The sequence below is a fragment of the Dermochelys coriacea genome, chromosome 10, assembly GCF_009764565.3.
Source record: "Dermochelys coriacea isolate rDerCor1 chromosome 10, rDerCor1.pri.v4, whole genome shotgun sequence".
Lineage (NCBI taxonomy): Eukaryota > Metazoa > Chordata > Testudines > Dermochelyidae > Dermochelys > Dermochelys coriacea.
In genome coordinates, this window is record NC_050077.1 from 79,982,630 (window position 1) to 79,997,759 (window position 15,130).

The 15,130-nt window shown below is 43.4% G+C and overlaps 1 long non-coding RNA gene and 1 other non-coding gene across 3 annotated transcripts; both read right to left on the reverse strand.

Moving 5' to 3' along the window:
* Window positions 1-2,522: 2,522 nt before the first annotated feature.
* LOC122456018 lies at window positions 2,523-15,122 on the reverse strand. Of its 2 annotated transcripts, XR_006274623.1 has the most exons (4): window positions 14,399-15,122; window positions 13,514-13,634; window positions 7,145-7,242; window positions 2,523-5,939 (listed from the first exon to the last, which is right to left on the reverse strand). It is a non-coding gene; the product is annotated as an uncharacterized LOC122456018 (long non-coding RNA). The 2 variants fall into 2 exon arrangements; XR_006274622.1 differs by lacking the exon at window positions 14,399-15,122 and having other exon boundaries at window positions 13,514-14,049.
* Window positions 14,465-14,536, reverse strand: TRNAQ-CUG. The gene has a single exon. It is a non-coding gene; the product is annotated as a tRNA-Gln (tRNA).
* Window positions 15,123-15,130: the final 8 nt, after the last annotated feature.

Genomic DNA, 15,130 nt, shown 5'->3' on the forward strand with positions numbered 1-15,130 from the left:
TAAACTCCTGAAAGTCTCTCTGTTTCATTTAGGCACAACTTGGACACTAGTTTTTTTGTGACACATCTGGCCTTGTGCTGAGTACAAAGTTGAATCTCCCCTTCTCGCTCCATTGTGTGAAAGCTGACCCAGTATCGCTGTTGCACTGAGCATTTTCCAGGCAAAGGGTGACATAACTATCAGTCCCCCTCTTTAATGTCCCCCAAATCTACTCTTTCCTCCTTGTGCCCAGTGCCTCTGTTGAACCCTTGACATTGTACTAGTCACCTCCTTCCTTGATGTCCATAACCTTCTCACTGGCCACATCACCTCTCATCCCACCCTGTATGTCTATAAGGCATCTACTAAAGTCTTCCTCGCTCAATAATCTGATAGTGTCACTTGCCTCTTTAAACTCTTCCATATGCTCCCTTTCGTAGATTTCAGAGTTTAAGGCCAGATGGGACCATTAGATCATCTAGTCTGACATCCTATATATCACTGGCCATTCATTTTCTCCCAGACACCTCTATACTGAGCCCAAACACTTTAGTTAGGCTAAATCTTTTAGTTCTCAGGAGACTAGGCTATTGTGAGCCTCAGAGATCAGGAGAGACCAAGGTGCCACCAATGCCCAAGACCTCTGCAATGACCAGGAATTGATAGGTGGGATATTCCCAGATGATCCCAGCAGGCGATCCATGCCTCATGCAGCAATGGAAGGTGAAAAACCTCCAAGGTCCCTGCCAATCTGACCGGGGGAAAAATTCATTCCCGATCACAAATCTGGACATCAGTTTGACTCTGAGCACGTGATCAAGACACAACAGCTGCACATCTAGAAAAATGATTCTCTCTGCCACCTCCAAGCATTGCTCTATGTCATCTGGTTTCTCTTCTCCAGCTGTGGCCAATCCCTACTGCTTCAGAGAAAGGCAGAAAAAAACACTGAATTCAGCTGGACAATTGTGTATTAAGGGACAAAATCCTTCCTGACCCATGTAGGTGACCAGTTGAAGCTCTGAAGCATGACATTTGATTATAGTCCCTGTGTTAATGCAGAGCTGCAAGTGGGATGGACATGTTGATGGCAATGCAGGTAGTCCTTTACTCCCCATGGACAGAGAACATTCACATCAAATTCAAGCTCCGATTCCTCACCAGAATTTTGCCCCACCTACTGTACAGCTCTTCCTAAGCCTTCTGCTTTTCCCACCTTTTATGGTGCTTTCCATTATGTCTGAAACAGTCTCCTTGTCCACATCCAGCAAGTGTCCTCACTCCCCTGCAAATCCTTCATCTTCAAACGGTCCCCAATCTCTTCTCCTCTTCATCACTAATCTCCACAACCTCCCTCTTCTCAATGTTTGTCTTGTGTCTTGTCTTGTACAAGCTTATCTTGTCTCTTCAGGGCAATGAATGTGGGTTAACTATAGGTCTGAGCCAACATGCTCTTAGGCCCAGATCCTCAGACATTTAAGCACCTACTCCCAGGCTTACTACCATGAACAGTCCCATTAGCTTCAAGGTAGTAAGCACTACTGGTATAAATTTGCTGGATTAGGTCCCGTGTTTGTAAAGTGCCATGTGGCTTTAATAATTTCATCAATAGATGTCTACAGTGACAGTCAACGCAAGAACTCTTCTTCAAGGCTGCAGCCCAATGCTCCAGCTGCTAGGAAGGTTGCAAAAGTAAAATTAATTGTGCCCTTTCTCCTGATAACATCACGTGTGACACTATAAACACCTATGGAGCAACAGCTGCCTGAAATCTCTCATTTCCCATGGGCAGTGTATAACCATGTCTACCAGACAGTCATGCCAGATACAAGATGTTATTTTTGGTCTCCAACATTAACCTCTGTCTACAGAGCCAGAGGAACCACTCCAAAACTATCTTTGAACTTAATTTTTAAAATCTCAAAGCAAAAAACACAGCAGCAGAAAGTTTACGGCAGATACTTCCAAGAGGGAAAAGAAAAGTGTCCGTGAAGTGGTTGTCCTGATTATCAGCAACCTGATTATCAGCATGCTAGGAACATGCCTTGGTTTAACTAAATCAGTTTAAAAATCAGTCTAGGTAAACTGACACAACCCCCAATATAGATGCACTTGGTTAATCCTTGCTTATATCAATATAAATTAAACTTGTATTTTATGAATACAAGCTAGCTAAATCAACATAAGCAAGGATTAAACCAGTTTAAGTGCATCTACATTAGGGGCTAGCGCTGGTGTAACTAAATTGATTTTTCAATTGATTTAGTTAAATGGATGCTCTTTTCTAGTATAGACAAGGCGGCAGAAGAACACATTGGGCTGGGATATATTGCTCCTTATTTCAGCGTGCGAGAAGCAATATACAAAGAATTAACGCATTAAGACCAAACTAACACATTTGGGGGCCATAAAAGTGCAGGCAAGCAGGCTGAAGTTGATCATGGGTTGCACAGCAGGACATTTATGCAAGCAAATGCTGGTTCACATCTTTTAACTACAGGCTTGCAATTAACACCATTTAAACAGACTAGCCATGCCAGTTACCAATTGTTTAGTATCATGAAGTTGCATTACACTGACTCTGCTCTGGCAATTGTCCGAATGAAATGGGCATATTACTTACTTATCAAGTCTTCAGTTAAAAGGATTCCATTGTAGGTGCAGTAAGCAACAATAAGTCTGTAATATTTAAATCCATCTTTACTGAATATAGTAGTAACATAATATTTGACTTATTTCCTGTATTGTCATTTGCTTGTCATTGATTTCAAATCCAGTGACTAATGAACTTCCTCAAAGTGTCCAGAGAGATTCTAGTAAGAACAATACTTTGGTTGATTATTCAAAAACAAATATACAGTAAATCACTCAATGTGTCAGTGTCGCATAGACTGTGTTGAATCTCCATAGTTATGCTCAACATAACAACTACAAAGCAGAAACATTTTTACAGTGGTTGACAAGTATACAGGAAGTAAGCAACATCTGCTACAATTTCAGGAGGCTTTGCCTTTAGCAACTGCTGAAACCCTTCAGATCCTGCATTCCTGATACCCCTTGCTTGGACTTTAATACTAGCAGCTGTTGAACAGTGTATGTGCAAAACTGTAACTTAAAAATAATATGCAAAGTCTTTTCTAAACAGTCACTGCCATGTAAGTTGTTAGCTGTTTTTAATGTTGTATTTTTTCTCTCCATTGTCTACAATACCCATTTGAAGGCTGGGGAAGGGGAAAAAGGGGAGGTGTGGGGAGATTTTTTCTGCAGATTTTGTCATTTTCCATTTTGCAAACACTGATGTTTTTTAAATTCAGTGTTTTCCCTTGCTGCTGAAATTAACATGCCTGTATTTTTTTTAAGACCAATAATAAATGCTCCATTTACAGAATAACAACTGTAACTCTGCTTAGGAAACCACATCCTTATGTGCTTTCCTGAATCAGGGCCCACCGAGACCTATCTACTTGCAACCTAATATCCCTGCTAAGGTAAACCCTTCCAGCTACAACTATGTAGCACTCACAGCTAAGGAAAAGATAGTTAAATACGTACAAATGTCAATCAATTCATAGTGAGCCTGACAGAGCTAGACCTCCCCTGCACAACACAGACACCCCAGGAATGCATACTACATCTATTTTTCACTTACAGCTGGATTGAGCTATTCAGTGCAAACACTGTTTCTCTCTAAAAGATCAGGGAACAACTGCAGAACATACAAATTTTAAAAATAAACTTAAACATATGGGCCAAATTCTCTGCTGGTGTTAATGAACAACACTCTGGCAGTCAGTGGAGCAGCTAAACTGAAAATTTGATCCTATATTTTTGTTTGCATGTGTAACTATTAATCAACAGCAACTGTCACATACTTGTTACAGGACTGGGGTTCATGTACTGTAAACACTTACTTTTTCATATACTTCCTTTGAGATCGTAACTTTCCCAAGGAAATTGCGACAGTTATGTTGAAATTGTATTTATCCATATATGGTAGACACTTTGGACCTGACACTAGTGAAATGGAAATGCATGTCAAAACTCAGAGAGCTAGATTCTGCTGTTATACTAGTGAGGTAAAAGGAGATTTGTACATGTATAAATGAGAGCAGAATTTGGCCATGAAAGTCCACAGCATTATATTTTGGAGTCTTGCAGAGTTCTTAGTGTGTTGTGTTCTTAACCTATGGTGGATGCCATTTTGTTTGAAAATAAATTAAATAGAAAGATATCTTCAAATATTTTCAGAAAACCAGGAACTTAGTTTGGAAAACAGACATAGCAATGCTACATACTAACACTCAAACTGAATTCTATCAAGTGCCATTGCTAGTGAGATCATAAAGGCTGAGACACACTGATCAAAGCAAGAAACTTAATGCCTGCCACTCCATCCTTAAATACAAAGCATCCTCTTATGTCTAGAGCCAGGAGTTTATGTGGGACAGGGACATTGTAAGAAGTTCTAAGGAAATACAACATAGTAAATACTTTTGCAGTGTATATTGTCTGCTTTAGCTGTACCTATGTTGAACTATTACGTTTTAAATAATGTATATGGGAAAATGCGCTAACTTTAAATGGCTTTAAACCCTGGAGACTGGTGAATAATAAATAAAAACATTTATTCTTTTATCAGTGACTCACATCTTGCTCATACTGGTCTGGTGTGGAGCATGTCGGGCATGAAGCTGAACTATATTAAGTTGGAAGTGTTATATTATTTGCATAAGCATAACATTCTTTATTACTTCTTTGCTTTCACAGCAAATTGACTTTTTCATATTTATTCGTAATAGAATAAATAAACATGTGTCTTAAGGGACATGGCACCAGGAAAGCTGGTCTGGATTAATCCGAGTATTGTATCTAACCATCTTGGAAACAGGCCAAACTCTGAAATGAGTTTTCATTAGAACTGCTATCATGGAACAACAAACCCCATCACTTGCTTCTCTGTTCTAATAATTTGGTGTCTGGGGAAACAAACTTGCACCTGCCTCAGGTGCGTGCTTTCACTGTGCAGACTCCCAAACATAGGCTCATTCTGTTTGCCTGCTTCTCTTATGCTTTGTGGACATTAGAAACCAGCTACTGAGCTGCTGTAAAGTGGCGTAACTCCATGATCAAGCTATGCCAATTTACAGCAGCTCAGGATCTAGTCCTAGATACACACAAAACCTTCACCAAATGTTAGCAGTACCAGAGCCTACCATCCTCTATTTGGAGTGCATTCACTGCTTCATCTTCTGATAATCCATCTCCTATTGCAGCCTAGGACTCTTCTGCATTCCTGGATCCTCTAGAGCAGGGACCATCTAAATAAACTAGGTGTGACCTTTTTTTCAGTCTGTCAAAACCATGGGGCCTGGTCCTGCATGGTGCTGAGCAGATACTAATGACTAATCATGCAGGTAGATTAATAGTGCAGTTTAGGACAAATCAGAATTCTAGATCAAACAATGTTTTATGGAATACACTCTACACGAACATCTTGCACAGCTTGCTACGACACAGCTGATTAATGAGAAAACTCTTATCTCACTGGGTTTGCCCAAGCACATGAAACCCATTTTTAGCATCCCAAAGGTGTTCACACTGACAGACCTGACATCACAGTCTGCCTGACTGTAACTCTCTATAGTAGCAGGAAGGATGAAATGGGTCATGAAACCAGTCCCCTAGAGGGAGAATCTTGTGTAGAATGTCAACAGATCTTTTTCGTCTCCCTCACTTCAACTGTTTGTGCTTTTACCAATGAGGCATCCACGGTGTTCCAGTTTGCTTCTAAAGATACAGGACCAGATGGCTCCCACACATAATGTACTGAATCATGGCAGGGCCTGAGGTATTTGTTAAGTATGACAGCAAACATATGCGCTGGACCATTTTTGATTCCTGAATGTATTCCTTTTCAGGGTGAGCTGTGCATCACATATGGACAGCACCAGAACTACCACCTATGAATCAGAAATGTACAGTTGAAAAATTAGGCCTTCTTTTTCCCTCGCAATGTGTTGGGGAAACACACATCAGGCACTTAACACAGAGGACAAGAAAGACACCCAATAATGAAACATGCGGTGTGGGAGAGATGCAAGGCATTTCCTTGGTGGCAAAGTATCTGGCAGCAGAGAATGATGATGGCCCAAGAATACAAGGCTATTATCAGAATCCAGTCCCATTCCCCTTATAGATAATGCCATAAGCTGTGGTAGACATCCTGCCTGGGGCCTATTTGTACAGTTAATAGTTATGAGGATATTTCTGGCCATGAAGCTTCCTAAACATAGTAATGAGAAGGTACTAAACTCACTGTCTGACAATGCACCTGTCTCCTGCATTTTCTGAAATATGGGCCTGATTCCCTACTCTCTTATCAGGAGTCACTCTGTTACATTCAAATGAGTTACACTGTATAAAACTGGTTTAAATAAGAGGTGAATCTGGCCCATAATGTAGTCTTAGTTCCAACAAAGTTTTCTTGGTGGAGGGATGCAACATTGTAGCACTTCAGCAGAGTGTGATTTGTGCTTCAGTGAGAGAAATGCCAAAGAAGCAACTTTGCAATCATCCCTCATTGAGGAGTTGCACATACCCACCTTGGTAGATAGGTGAACCCTGAAAGAGACTGGAATGCTAGTAAAATGCTCTCATACATCTACAAATATGAATCCACTAAGAATGTCTGGAATCCCAAGCTGGTACTAGAGGCAAATAAGAGGGGCTCATGGACAAAAGAAGCCACTGTTTGCTATTCTGCAGACTGTCTTTCTTACCAGATATTTGACAGCCACACTGTACTGGAACTGACAGAACACTTTCTGAGTGGGTACAGTGACAGCCTTAACAGATAGGTGCGAGTGCTGGCATGCCAGAGCCCCAGTCTGTGCAGTGTTCAAGTGTGAGGGGCTGGAGTCTTGTCCAGGAATGTCAAAACTGCACTATTCAAAGAGCTTCTGCAATTAAGAATGTGTCATCACTGCCTCCAGGTCAGCACAGGACTCACTTTAAAACTCTTACAAATAGCTTCCCAAGGCAGAGTATGGCAAATGTTTGGCTCTGATGAATCTAAGTTTTGCATTCTCTAGGAAAGGAGGCAGATTCTTTAAAGAAACCTGCATCCTTGCGCAGGTCTTTGTGGAAAGCTCTTGTGGATATTCACCAGAATCATTCCCAGAATGAGATGAGTTTCTTGCTTGCAAGGTGCAGAAAGCAGATCTGTGGTTTTCTTCACCACTGAAAATCCAGATTTAATTTCTGCTAAAGAGAAAAATGAAGCCCAAACTTAGATACTAGTGAAACCTCTCTGCATCTTAAATTATTTGAAAAGGGTAGGACATCTAGTGGATTGATAAGGAATATCTTCAAGGAGGATTATTATCAGCACTTTGTCATTTTCCTGGCATAATAAACCATGAATATGTTTGTAGAGGAAGCATAGTAAAATTAGGATCTCAGCTTACTAAATTAATCTGATACAGCTTCCCATTTACCTTAAGAGGCAGCTATTATTATTACTAGACTGTATTCAAATACTATTACTTTTATTTCAGTGTCTTTAAAAAAAGCACTATGGGGAACTGGCTGTTTCTAAGGACTGGAATCATGATAGAGAGCTCTTCACTAGATCGAAACCAATGTTGTCTGGCAGCAATGGACAGTGGTCCCAGCTGATGACTGTTCAATGATCTAAATGTGATGAGTTTAATAGTCTCAGTCCAGTTCTTGGCAGACAGGTGCTTACGTGGCATGGAATAGCACCACGCTGGGCACTAATTGCCAACCTTGTTGGCTGTCTCTGCAGCAAGAGCAGGGATTGAATTGGCCATGGAGCTTAAACTGCTTTCTCAATCCCCTAGAGCCAGTCCCTTTAGATCAAAATCAAGGTGTTTTGGTGGGCAGGATAGAGACACTTGTGCTGGTGCTGCCCTTGCTGTACTTGTCCTGTGGATTGTATTTATATCCAGATAATCTACCTAGATGTCAGTGAAGTGAAATGGGTGTAACTGAGAGCAGAATTTGGCCATATGTAGAAAATAACAAGTGGTACGAAAAGGTGTGGAGCTGAAGCACAAACTTCCGAAATTACTTCTTGACCAATATGCAACAGAGCAGCCTGCACTGTCTTGCAAAATGTGTTTGTGGAGGCAATAGACCAGGCAAGTGTGTTTGTGGAATCCAGAATGGAGACAGGGAATTGATGATTTCACAGGATGACAGACTTACCTCATCAAGCACTGAGTCATATGGTCAGCTGCATTAAATTCCTGTTCCCCACAGAATGGAGAAAGTTTCTCTTCTTTCCCATTTACTTCAACACTGATCTACTTTAACACTGGTCCCAGAGAACTGCTGATTTTTTTAGACCTGCTCCCTTCTCTTTCTCCAGCAGAGTACACAGATACGTACAGAGTAGCAAAACTAGGGCTAGTTCTGAAAACGTATCTAGGGTAATTTCAGATCCGGGTCCCATGTTATTCCAACTCCGCAGTGTGGGGAGAGGTACGTTGATTTACAGGAAATGTCCTGGACAGGGCCCACCTCTTGTTATATGAGCTGTAGAACTAGAAAGTATAGAGTTTACAGCTGTAATTCAGTTAGCTAAGCTATCGACTGCTATGCATTTCTGTTACGTTCACCAGTGCCAGGAGAGTGGAACTCCTAGTACACCATAGTCCTTTTAATCTGGTCAGGTCTGTTTAAAAAAGAAGCTTGTTGTTTAAGCAGACAGATCTTATACTCAGGAGTTCTTTTTCTGAGTGACATTATGTGAGACTGAAACTGGTGAGGCCTAAAATGACTCTTCTCTTCTATAATTTAGAGGCTTCATTGGAAAGCTGAGTGAATTATCTCTGCATCATTGTAATGACTTATTGCTTGTCAGAAAATTGGAAAGTATTGATTGGATTTCCCCCCTAGGAAATATTTCTCCTCTGAATGAATAGTGTAGGTTGTGTTGCTTTGATTTTGTCCCTCTTGCCTGTTAACAGGGAAAGCCGGTTGTCCCTTTGATTGGGAAAGTGGGAATTTGGGTCATCAGCCATTCAAGGACAATTTTGAATTATTGTCACTTGCTGATCATTCTCTGAACTGCTCATAGTTTGATGGGATTTGCAACACATAGACTGGAAATGCAGGGCCAAGTTCAGGCATCTGCCAGAAAACCTGCAACCAGCAATGGTAGTGCTGGACAGTTACCAACCTTCACTTTGTTTCCTTCAAATCCCATGTAGAGACCAATCTGCAGGGTGAAATCATAGCACCATTGAAGTAAATGGCAAAACTACCATTTAATTTAGTGGGACCAGGATTTCACCCTAGAAGTTAGAGGTAGATGCCTACGTGTTTTTGACCATATACCCTTAACCCATCAACGATGCCTTGTCGATCTGTGCTCCTTGCAGGTCTCATTTACAAGTCACGGACATGCATTGCATGGCATAGCTGTAATACAGATACCTACATGCATACATTAATGGTGCTGTTGCAGCATATTTCTGGGCTTGTTTTGGTAGCTAGTCTATTAATTTCCAGAACATGGCCATAAATGCACAGTTATGACTGTGACCTGGTCTCCTTTTCTCCTGCACATAAAATATTCAGGAGCTATGTGAATCTCATACTTTGTCTGTGTTCTAGCTTTTGGAAATGTGCTGTGTCACTTTGCTCACTACAGAAACGTGTGCAGCTAAATGAAGAATGGAGAAACTATGATGTGGTGATAGTTTGGTTTGTGTTTTTTTCATTTGATTGAATTTAATTCTCACGCAAATGAGAAACTAATGGCACTGACAGGATACAAGCAGCACAGAGACCAGTAATGCCAACGCACCTCATCCCTGAATTGCTAAATCCTCTGCTATTCCAGTGCTGAGCACATATACATTAATAGTGTTAATACACTTCATTAATGACATGAAGTATCCCATATAATCCAAACCTGGCTGCCCTCACAGCTATGCCAACACTCCTCATTCTTGGTTTGCAGCATTTCCTGCTATCCCAATCCTTTCCCCAGACAGTTCTGTCACTGCACCTCAGTCCTGAGCTGCAGCACTCTCTGATATTTTAATGTTGTCTATTTACTCCAAGAAGAGAATGATAACAGATTATTTTAATTAGTTTAAATTGTCTTAGCTAAAGATAACTCCTACTACCACTCATGCATGTGGCAATCTGCTGTCACATTCACCTTAAAAGACGTGATTGGTAAAAGCCTTTGATTATAATTTACAGTAGGTCATAACCTTACAGAAATATAAAGAACATTATGGTCATTTCAGTTGGATACAGTATCGTTTCTTACTTCCTGTTCTAAACTGTTATGTTGTATTACCTAGCTCCACCCCAGAAATAACTGCAATTAGGTGCAGGATGAAATGACTCTTGTATATATGGAAAAAGTGTCATTACAAGTTTTTTCTGAAATATCAACTGATAAATATAATCTATAAAAGCACTCAAAAACAACTAGGTTTTTTGTGTTGCTGTTTGTTTTTTTGTTTTTGTTTTTTTTACAGCCGTGGAACAAAAAGTCATTTGATTTGTGCTATTTTTTCCACAATACCGTTAAAAAAAACTTTTGTCCTTTAAAGGGTGAAACTAAGCTTGACAAATTTCAAGTTCACACCTTATGTACTTTTGCAACCCCCCCAGTGTCTATAGTATCCAAGGACTTCACACTCTGTAATGCATTTATCCTCACAACACCCCTTTTAGGTAGGGCAGCAATATTATCCCCATTGCACAGATGAGGAACTGAACCCTGGTCTATGCTACAGAGTTAGGTCGACGCAAGGCAGCTTAGTCAAGCTAACTCTGTAAGCGTCTACACTAAAATGTAGCTACCACCGATGTAATTTGCCCAATACAGTGAGGGCAGGTCTACACTACGGGGTTAAGTCAACCTAAGTTACGCAACTCCAGCTATAAGAAAAGGAGTACTTGTGGCACCTTAGAGACTAACAAATTTATTAGAGCATAAGCTTTCGTGAGCTACAGCTCACTTCATCGGATGCATTTGGTGGAAAAAACAGAGGGGCTTTTTTCCACCAAATGCATCCGATGAAGTGAGCTGTAGCTCACGAAAGCTTATGCTCTAATAAATTTTGTTAGTCTCTAAGGTGCCACAAGTACTCCTTTTCTTTTTGCGAATACAGACTAACACGGCTGCTACTCTGAAACTCCAGCTATGTGAATAATGTAGCTGGAGTCGACGTAGCTTAGGTTGACTTATTGCGGTGTCTACTCTGCACTGGGTTGACAGAAGAAACTCTCCCGTCGACTTACTTTATGCTTCTTGTTCCTGTGGAGTCCGGAGTTGATGGGAGAGCGATCTGCGTCGATATAGTGGGTCTTCATTAGACCCGCTAAATTGACCCCCAGTGGATCGATCGCCACAGTGTCGATCCCCAGTAAGTATAGACATACTCTGACTTAATAACGCCTCCTCCACGAGAGGTGTAGCACTTAGGTTGCTATAGTTAGGTCGATAGTGTCAGTGTAGACACTGTGTTGCTTACATTGACTGTTTGCTGCCTTACAGAAGCCATCCCACAATGCCGCACGTTGACTGTTAAATTGGTGCAAGCGCTCCTGGTGAGGACACTCACTGCTGAGACAAGGAGCGTAGTGTGGACATGCCAAAGCATGCAGTGGCTGTGCATCGAAGTAACTTCGATTGATATAATTTTGTAGTGTCAACATACCCAGAGGAATAGGCGTTGACTCAGTGGATTCTCTGGGGCACAAGCACTCACAGAAAAAAAAATAGGGGATGCTCAGCACCCACTTGCCACAGTGATTCGGGCCCTGGGGCTGGCTGCTGATCAGCTGTTTGGCAGGCCGGAGGCGCTTGCTGGAGGGGAGGCAGAAAGCAGGGAACGGCAGGCGGGGGGGGGCTCAAGGGAGAGGGCAGAGTGGGGGTGGGAAGAGGCGGAGTCTCAGGGGATGGGGCAGAGTGGGAGTGGGAAGAGGTAGAGTGGGGGCAGGGCCTCAGGGCAGAGCAGGGATGGAGCACCCACCAGGAAAAATACAAGTCAGCTCTTGTGCCCTGAGACACAGAAAGTAATCTACCCTGCAATAGAAGACCTGAGGTTGGCACAGGACAGCTGATTCAGGCTCGCAGGGCTATAACATTGCAGCGCAGACATTTGGGCTCAGACTGGGCTCTATGACCCCAGGACAGGAGGCAAGTGGGTCTTAGAGCCCAGGCATTTACAATGGAGTTTTCAGACTAGCAGCCTGAATCAGCTGACCTGATCTCTGAGCTATGGGTTTTTATCACAATGTGGACACATCAAGAGAAACTAAGTGACTTACCCAGGGTCACAGAGCCAGGCTGTGGTAGACGAAATAATGAAACCCCGATCTCCCTAGTGCCAATCTAGTCCCCTAACCACTAGACCATCCTTCTTCTTTAACAGCTGAACTGCTATTACGTAATTTATTTTATTGTAAATCAATGTCTATACTCAATCTTTTATTTTCAGTGCTACAGAAAGGTGCACACTGGTGTTAATTTAACAGCATAATGTATTTTTAAACAACAAAAATGATTATGTTAAAGGGTTTCTTCTTATCCCGATGAACAGTGCTTGACGTTCATAGCTCTCCTTAATGCTACTGGGTTACATTTCTATACACGGAGATGAGAATATTCTGCTTAATTATACGGATGAGTAACGTATCAATTCCACTGCTGAAAACAATCCTGTGGCAGAAGAAGAAATTTTAAAGTTTCCAGTTCAATTATATGGCCATAAATATCATTTTGACTCCTCACTTCTTGATCTCAATCCTGTGCCATGGAAGTCAATGGCAAAGCTCTCATTGACTTCCATAGAAATGAATTTGACCCCTATAAAATAAGCATGTCAGGGACTGTACCCAAGCATGATTGCTTTATGTTAGACTGCCTTTAAACAATACTCATTTTCCCTACAGTATTTTTGGATAAGTACACAAAGCAGCTTTGCTCACCTGTGTCTTTTCTGATCCCCTGCTAAGAGGGACATTGTGGTACTGGATTTTTATTCTGGGCTTCATGCAGGACAAAGGGATTGCCATGTTTTTCCACGTTCAAGGCTGTTTCTCCTTTGGCCCAAGCTAATGCTTGAATATCTTTCTCTTCTGCTCCCTCCTGCTAAATGAGTCTTTCAAACCTTCCCTGATTTATTGGGACAGTCTTCCTCTGCCAAGCAGAACTTTATGGCCTACTCCTTCCCCCAATAGTTAATTTCTTCAGGAGAAAGATACCTCCTAAAGATGTAAAAATCTTTAAGATTAGAGACAGGCGTGATCCAAAACCTACCCACTCGTTGAATGGAGGTGATGTGAAGTGGAGCATGCTGACTGTTCTTTCATTTTGCTCCCGAATAGATCTAGATTTCTCTAACTCCTTCTGCAGACGCAGCACGTTTCCAGAGATCTCACCAGCCGAGACTCGGTCCTACCCACTTCCCTCTCCAAGCCCCAGCACCACGAGCCCTCTACATACTGGCCTGTTTCACAGTCTGAAATATTAGCTTACCTTCCCTGTCCTTGTTGATGTGACAGTTCTACCAAGTCACCGACTTCTCACAGGAGACTCCCACATCTGGAGCCCATTTTCTTCAGTTGACTGTTGTGCAGAGTGCCATGCTTGGTAACACCTAGAGTACAAAACCCACCATGTAAAACTCCTATGCTATGTTGTTCACACCTTGTGGGTGATGAGTTACTTGCACGTAAAGCATCCAGAGGATGCTTTGGAGTCATAAGGCCAAAGAAAGTTTTGTGAAGGCTGCACGTTGTTAATTCGAGTACTTCCCTGCTAATACCTGTATTGGAGAGATTCGACTTAGCCGAGGCAAAGGGACTCAAACCCCAACTCAGCTTTGATTTGCTTGTACCTTGGATGGCTTCAGCCCGCATTGTGCTGTTGCTGAGGGGTGTGGGAGCCTGGCTGAGTCTCCCAGCGGAGCTAGCGCTAAGCTGCTCTTTGTAAAGAAACGGCTGCAAGGCTTCACCCTTTGTCACCTTCTGAATATTAACCCACCCTAATGAGACATTAATAATGGTAACAGAAGAACTAAAAAGAAAAGGAGGACTTGTGGCACCTTAGAGACTAACAAATTTGTTAGAGCATAAGCTTTCGTGAGCTACAGCTCACTTCATCGGATGCATTTGGTGGAACGAAAGCTTATGCTCTAATAAATTTGTTAGTCTCTAAGGTGCCACAAGTCCTCCTTTTCTTTTTGCGAACACAGACTAACACGGCTGCTACTCTGAAACCTGTGATTATGCAAAGAAGAACTAAACATCAACTACTGGGATGCAAACAATATCTCCCCCAGGCACTTAGGCTGGGTAAGGTTCCGAAGTGATAAACAATTTAATTTTATTGAAAATAATGATTCTGTTACTAGAGAGTCACGGGAAAGGCTGTGGGCGATGGAGAGGAACCTTCCCTCTCTGCAGCTCGGGGGAGGGCAAAAGGAACAGGTTCCACCGAGATTTGAACTCGGATCGCTGGATTCAGAGTCCAGAGTGCTAACCATTACACCATGGAACCGCCGTAGCCCTGAGGTGCCCGTGCGGCCTCTCATCCTTGCTGCGGGTGGGCTCCGACCCGCCGGGAGCTGCCCCGACCCAGCTCCCCAGCCCGGCCTAGGGATGCCTGCGGGGTCCTGCCCGTCCGGCGCCGCGGAGCCGAAGGGAGCAGCCCGGTGTGTGCCCCGCCCGGGCCGGGCCCGGGGCTCAGAGCAGGAGCGGGGGAAAGGGGGCAGGGCGGCGGACAGAGCTAGTCCCGGCCCCTCGCTGGTGCAGTCCCAGGGGAGCGGGGGGCAGGCGGGCCAGGCCTAGCCGGAGGGACGGGCGAGGGCCAGGGCTACGGGCGGGCACGTCTGTGGGGCACGGAGGGGAGTCGGGGGAGCGTCAGGCGCCCCAGCCCATTGCAAGGGGCCGGGCCCGGGGTAGCGCTCGGAGAGACGGGCACTGAGGCGCGGAGCGACACGGCGCTGCAGGGGCCAGGTCGAAATCACGGCAGAGGGGGCGGGGCGGGGCCGAGCCTCTGCCCGCAAAGCCCCGCCCCAGCGCGGGAGGCGGCGGCGGCGGCGGCGAGAGACCGGCCCCGCCGGTGGGCGGAGTCAGCGTGGTGACCCCGGAA